Raw genomic sequence first — 6,708 nt, forward strand, 5'->3', positions numbered from 1 at the left:
AGAGCGAGAGACAGATAGAAAAAGTGAAAGGCCAATATAAAATCTTCGGCTTTTGACCGTTGGGTGGAGTCGTGACGATGAGCAGAACACAACCCAAGTAGCAGAGCCGAAGTTGTTCAGAGATTTTTCTGTGTGCCAAAGCGAGATGCCCTGTCTTCTCTCTCTAGATTTTGGACAGCAAACCGCCGCGCGTGTAGAGGTGTGTGCGTGTGACGAAAAACGATGGATGAAAAACGCGAGCAGCGGGGTCTGAAGTCTTCGTTGGTCCCACACACATTCAACTACCAGCGGATTGCGCTGCACCGTGTCTACCCATCTCTCTCGATGTACCATGATTTTTGCTGCTATCGCGCTCATCCGGGAGTTAGGCATCCTCAGTCTGCCCAGAACTTTCGTTGTGGAAGGATGTTCGGGAGTGATGCGCGATTTCTTGTGTCCCCTACTTTCCTTGTTTACGTTTTGCGCAGTGTTGCTTCTTCTTCCATTGTGGAATGATTTATCCTAGCTAACTTGTTGAGGTAAGTTTCTTGATCTCATATGTGCTTCAATGTACTAATTCGACTAATGCTTATCGTCTCCAAAGTTACAGGCATGCGCCATTCATCAACGCCTACCTGTTGGCATCATCAACAATCTTCAAAGTGGGTGACGGAAAGAAATTGTTTTCCAGTTATAAAATATTAAGGTAAGTGTTGCTCTCATCATATACGTAAAACTATCCAAAGTAATACGTACTACATGCATTAATTATTGGTTCATTTTTATTGACAGCGTTCAGCACAACTCAGCCACAAAACAACGCACTGGATTGCGCTAAGAACCTGTCGAAACGCGCGCAGCCCCCGGGAGCGGTAGGAGAAAGGAAGAACGAGAGGAGGAAAAACTAAAGCCAGCGCGCAGCTCTGATGGTACCCCGGACGCGGTAAGAAGAAAAAAGATTGAGAGGAGGAAGAACGGTAAATTTGGTAGGGGGAGACCGTTCTGCCGTCTCCACAGTGTGAGTATGCCAAAGCACGTGTTGGAAGGGAGAGAAAAAGTGTGGAATAAACCGCATGCGAATGTGTGCATACAGCAAAAGTAAACATGTGTGCCTCATCATTTCTATAAACAATCCGAAAAGGGGGTGGAGCAAACACATTGGTATGCGTGAGATGCAGAAGAAATCGGAGCGTGATAGTATGTGTGAACGCGATCGTTCGGGTGGAAGGTGTCTATGTGTGCGTGAAACCACATTTCCACTTCGACTGCAAGTGGGTACGTAAGTGGGTACATACCCAAGGACGCAAAAACCGACGGCGGCCTGTGTAATCTGAGCTCCCTACAAAGCTCTCCACAAAGCTCTCCTTTGCAGGCTTGTCGAGAGCTTCGCCACAGGCGCCCGAACCATCCGTCACGCACACATCTAAACGTTCTGGTTTCTTCAGCCGCTCACGCATACCAATGTGTTTGCTCCACCCCCTTTTTCGGATTGCTTATAGAAATGATGAGGCTGTTCACATTTGCTTTATGCACACATTCGCATGCTGTTTATTGAATAATATCCCTCTCCCTTCCCACAAGTGTTTTGGCATACTCCCGCTGTGTAGACCGCAGAACGCTTTCCCCCTTCCAAATTTACCGTTCTTCCTCCTCTCGTTCTTCCTTCCTCCTACCGCGCTCGGGGTACCATCCGTGCTGCGCGTGTTCAGCTGGCTTCAGTTTAGTGATGACGTCATGAACAGGAGCTGCGCGTGTTGAACCGGCTTCTGTTAAGTAATGACGTCCTCACCGGGGGCTGAATGAAGCAATAATGAATGTATGTAGTATGTATTACTATGGAGAGTTTAGCGCATAGGATTAGATCAAAACTTACCTTAATATTTTAAAACTGGAAAACGTTTTCTTTCCGTCGCTCACTTCGAAGATTGTTGACGAGGCTAGCAGGTAGTCGTTGATAAATAGCGCACACACCTGTAACTTTTTAGACGCCAAGGGTTGGTTGAATGTACCTGCACAAGCACACAGCCAGAAACTTACCTCAACAATTTGCTAGGATAAATCATTCCATTACTGAGCAAGAAGGAACCCGGCACAAAACGTAAATGAACAAAGAACGTCGCACAAGAAACCACACCTTACTTCAGTACATCCTTCCATAGGGACAGTTCTGGACAGACTGAGGATGTCTAACACCCGGATGAGCGCGATAGCAGAAAAATCATGGTGGATCGAGAGAGATCTGTAGATTCGGTTCAACGCAATCCAACGGTAGATGCATGTGTGTGTGACCAACCAAAGACTTCAGACCCCGCTCCTCGCGTTTTTCATCCATAATTTTTCGTCACACGCACACACCTCTACACGGGCGGCGGTTTGCCGTCCAAAATCTAGAGAGAGAAGACAGGGCCTCTCGCTTTGGCACACAGAAAAATCTCTGAAAAACTTCGGCTCTGCTACTTGGGTATGAGTACAGGACGATCCCATACAAAACTTCGGCTTTTGCGGACTGGGAAGCTCTCCACAAAGGCTTGTCGAGAGTTGTTTGCAGGCTTGTCGAGAGCTTCGCCACAGGCGCCCGAACCATCCGTCACGCACACATCTAAACGTTCTGGTTTCTTCAGCCGCTCACGCATACCAATGTGTTTGCTCCCCCCCTTTTTCGGATTGCTTATAGAAATGATGAGGCTGTTCACATTTGCTTTATGCACACATTCGCATGGTGTTTATTGAATAATATCCCTCTCCCTTCCCACAAGTGTTTTGGCATACTCCCGCTGTGTAGACGGCAGAACGCTTTCCCCCTTCCAAATTTACCGTTCTTCCTCCTCTCGTTCTTCCTTCCTCCTACTACGCTCGGGGTACCATCCGTGCTGCGCGTGTTCAGGCTTCAGTTTCGTGATGACGTCATGAACAGGAGCTGCGCGTGTTGAACCGGCTTCTGTTAAGTAATGACGTCCTCACCGGGGGCTGAATGAAGCAATAATGAATGTATGTAGTATGTATTACTATGGAGAGTTTAGCGCATAGGATTAGATCAAAACTTACCTTAATATTTTAAAACTGGAAAACGTTTTCTTTCCGTCGCTCACTTCGAAGATTGTTGACGAGGCTAGCAGGTAGTCGTTGATAAATAGCGCACACACCTGTAACTTTTTAGACGCCAAGGGTTAGTTGAATGTACCTGCACAAGCACACAGCCAGAAACTTACCTCAACAATTTGCTAGGATAAATCATTCCATTACTGAGGAAGAAGGAACACGGCACAAAACGTAAATGAGCAAAGTACGTCGCACAAGAAATCGCACCTCACTCCAACACATCCTTCCACAGTGAAAGTTCTGGACAGACTGAGGATGCCTAACACCCGGATGAGCGCGATAGCAGAAAAATCATGGTGGATCGAGAGAGATGGGTAGACTCGGTCCAGCGATATCCGCTGGTAAATGCATGTGTGTGTGACGAACGAAAGACTTCAAACCCCGCTTCCCCCGTATTTCATCCATAATTTTTCGTCACACGCACACACCTCTATACGGGCGGCGGTTTGCCGTCCAAAATCTAGAGAGAGAGAAGACAGGGCCTCTCGCTTTGGCACACAGAAAAATCTCTGAAAAACTTCGGCTCTGCTACTTGGGCGTCTACACAGCGGGAGTATGCCAAAACACATGTGGGAAGGGAGAGGGATATTATTCAATAAACAGCATGCGAATGTGTGCATAAAGCAAATGTGAACAGCCTCATCATTTCTATAAGCAATTCGAAAAAGGGGGTGGAGCAAACACATTGGTATGCGTGAGCGGCTGAAGAAACCAGAACGTTTAGATGTGTTCGTGACGGATGGTTCGGGCGCCTGTGGCGAAGCTCTCGACAAGCCTGCAAACGAGAGCTTTGTGGAGAGCTTTTTAGGGAGCTCAGATTACACAGGCCGCCGTCGGTTTTTGCGTCCTTGGGTCGTGGTGTTGTGAATAGTTTTGACGGGATGGACGGGCGTAGTGTTCAGTGTAGTAGTGGATGCCAATCTTTCGTTGAACTGTGAAGTGTTAGTAGCATGGTTCCTAGTGAGTGTGTGAGGATATTCAGAGTAGTTGGTGCGTATTCGTAGATCAATCTTTGAAATCATTTCTCTCTTCAACTCATTTAGTAGGTGAGATATTTCGTTCTTCATCTCACTAATCGTTTCGATGTTTCTATTCGAATCACTTTGCTAGTTGCGCCACCATATTATTATTCATTATCATGCTATTTACTGGTTTTGTTGTATGGAGGGGTACTGATTTTAAATGAATTAAAAGAAATAAAACAAAAACAAAAGAAAAGAAATAAAACAATAAAAATAACAGATCGACTATTAAACACGCATTTCTAACAATGAGTAAAGGGGTCTGAAGCTATTGGAGCTGGATGTTTTAAAAATAAAAGAAAACTTTAAATCATCAATGAAAACAATAAAAATGGAATTGAACTCAGGTCGACCATGTTACAAACATTACATCATTACCATTTGACCATAACTACTTCATGAACATGAATCGCTATCTATCAGTTTAAAACCCTTCAAATATAGTACAATCAACAAAGAGATGTGTAAAAGTAGAACTGATGAATAGAAAGAGATGGCATGAGTTTGTTTTCATTATCCCCGAAAAATTTCGCTTGGGCGGTCACTTTCTCCGCGCTTTGTGTGTCTCGACACACACGCGACCCGCATACGATAAAATCGCATGAGAAAAAGCGTTGCCACCGCCCTAAAGGCCTAATTAGATGGAGAAAAATACTGTCAGAGCGTTTCTACATACACCGAGAAAGCACCTGAGAAAATATCTGACAGCATGCTTTGACAGCGACTGACAGCATTTTCGGTGAGAGAATTCTCCTCGGCATGCAAAGAACGATGGAGCTGAGAAAAAATTGAATTGGCAGTTTATAGCGATCGATCAATTATAGTTTGCATTTTTGCCGTCTAATAATCGTAGAAATATTATTAAAAAGTAAAAGATCCTTTTTGGATTTCATTTTAGCGATTAAAATGGATTTTTTGAACATCATTTTAAAAGTCCCATTGTAAGCACAAGGAGGCGCGTAGTAGGCGTTTGTGAGTTAGCTCTACAATAATGTCTTTATTTTCACCCAAAGATTAACTAAAGTTGAACTGTATATACTAAGAAAATCTATCCAGTCAGGCAAAGAAAAAAAATGAAAAATTAAACTACAAAAAAGGTTCACCTATCGCTCTCTGCCAACCCGTTCCCTGCTCGTACGCTTGCCGAATGCCCTGCGATATCCCGAACCCAAACCTCTTCCTTTTCGGCCTCTCGAGCACTCACCCACACACACGTGTGGTGTTCATCGCGCTCCGGCCACGATCGGGTTCGCCCGATCATTTCTAACTCGCTGCAAATTTCGCCCGGTTTGGTAGATAATTGCAGGGCTCGCCTAAGTTCTTTTCGTAACACCCATCTCGGCACTTTTCAGAGCTTCTACACACACCAGCGTGAGAAACCGGTTGTCAATTCTCTCACAGCCATCCCTCAGCTGCAGTCTCGGTGTATGTAGAAACGCTCTCATTCGATTTTGGAACCTATCCTTCAAACAAGGTTTGACACAAGGTGGATTTAAAAATATCAGGTGGTGGACTCTAGTGCATTTTGACAATTCGTCACTTGACGTAAGGTCCCCAGGATTCAAACTTTGTTTACATTTATTAAATTTGTTCATATAATTTATCTACCCCATTTTTTCGATTAAACATTCTTTAACCTTTAAGTTGGCAACCGGATACCCGGGTATTTTTTTTAACTTTAAACTGAAATAACTTTTGATCCATTACTTTTATTGACCTGAAATTTTCCGTAGCCTCCTAACTTTTAATTTCCGATTTTTTGGTGCATAAATTGTAATTTTGAACAGTCTGTAAGTATTTTATTTTGATTTTTTTTAACTTTACCACGTAAGTTGGCAACCAGCATACCCGGGTATTCCATACATTTTGTATGGAGAATGACGTTTCTCTTCTTCCTCTTTTCGTATTGTGCTTATTTTCGAGTCAAATTCAAGCGATTCCAAATTTCAATTTGACCGTTATTTTTATAATAAAATGAAAAAAACTCAATGAATAAATGAAATAGAAGAGAATATATGGTCGGCATTACTTGCTTACAGTATTAAAATATAGAAAGCATTGTTTACCTATGAAAATCGTTAATTTTTTGCATCAAAACGTGTGGAATACCCGGGTATGCCGGTTGCCAACTTACGTGTGTAAATCTGGTTGCCAACTCTACGGTTAAAAATATATTTTGGACCTCGCGAGTTCTTATTTAACATTAAAACATGGATTAAAGTGTGTTATTTTGTGATATTCCGTGAATTTATTCTATAATTCATTGTGTTTTCGACATTTTCGATGATTAAAATTCAGAAAGCATTATTTTTTTCAATTTTCACATTAATTCCTCATTATCTACGAGCCGCATGGACAATTTACGCGAGATTAGAACTCTTACTCACTTGATTTTAAAATTCATGCATAAACAAATCATCAAATCTTTTGTTAATATATCTCATTTTTTCGATAAAACCAATAGACACACAAAAATGCACATAATAACAAAGAAATCTGTTCTATTTGCTAAGCTTTGCGTGCGGAAACCAATGGTTAACGGTTCTAAAATGACGTAAAGTCCCTCAACTATGGCGACCCCCCAAAGGCCCTTATTTTTATATAAGGG

The 6,708-nt window shown here is 42.9% G+C and overlaps 3 long non-coding RNA genes across 5 annotated transcripts; 1 reads left to right on the forward strand and 2 right to left on the reverse strand.

Moving 5' to 3' along the window:
• The first annotated feature begins 378 nt into the window (after positions 1–378).
• Positions 379–1,082, forward strand: LOC120902168. The gene is made up of 3 exons (XR_005739384.1): positions 379–518; positions 584–685; positions 772–1,082. It is a non-coding gene; the product is annotated as an uncharacterized LOC120902168 (long non-coding RNA).
• A 271-nt stretch (positions 1,083–1,353) lies between these two features.
• LOC120902450 lies at positions 1,354–2,211 on the reverse strand. 2 transcript variants are annotated; one of them, XR_005739417.1, is made up of 3 exons: positions 2,017–2,211; positions 1,853–1,956; positions 1,354–1,774 (listed from the first exon to the last, which is right to left on the reverse strand). It is a non-coding gene; the product is annotated as an uncharacterized LOC120902450 (long non-coding RNA). The 2 variants fall into 2 exon arrangements; XR_005739416.1 differs by having other exon boundaries at positions 1,853–1,950; positions 2,017–2,203.
• A 450-nt stretch (positions 2,212–2,661) lies between these two features.
• Positions 2,662–3,426, reverse strand: LOC120902799. 2 transcript variants are annotated; one of them, XR_005739485.1, is made up of 3 exons: positions 3,189–3,426; positions 3,025–3,128; positions 2,662–2,946 (listed from the first exon to the last, which is right to left on the reverse strand). It is a non-coding gene; the product is annotated as an uncharacterized LOC120902799 (long non-coding RNA). The 2 variants fall into 2 exon arrangements; XR_005739486.1 differs by having other exon boundaries at positions 3,025–3,122; positions 3,189–3,424.
• Between the last annotated feature and the right edge of the window lie 3,282 nt (positions 3,427–6,708).

The sequence above is a fragment of the Anopheles arabiensis genome, chromosome 3, assembly GCF_016920715.1.
Source record: "Anopheles arabiensis isolate DONGOLA chromosome 3, AaraD3, whole genome shotgun sequence".
NCBI lineage: Eukaryota > Metazoa > Arthropoda > Insecta > Diptera > Culicidae > Anopheles > Anopheles arabiensis.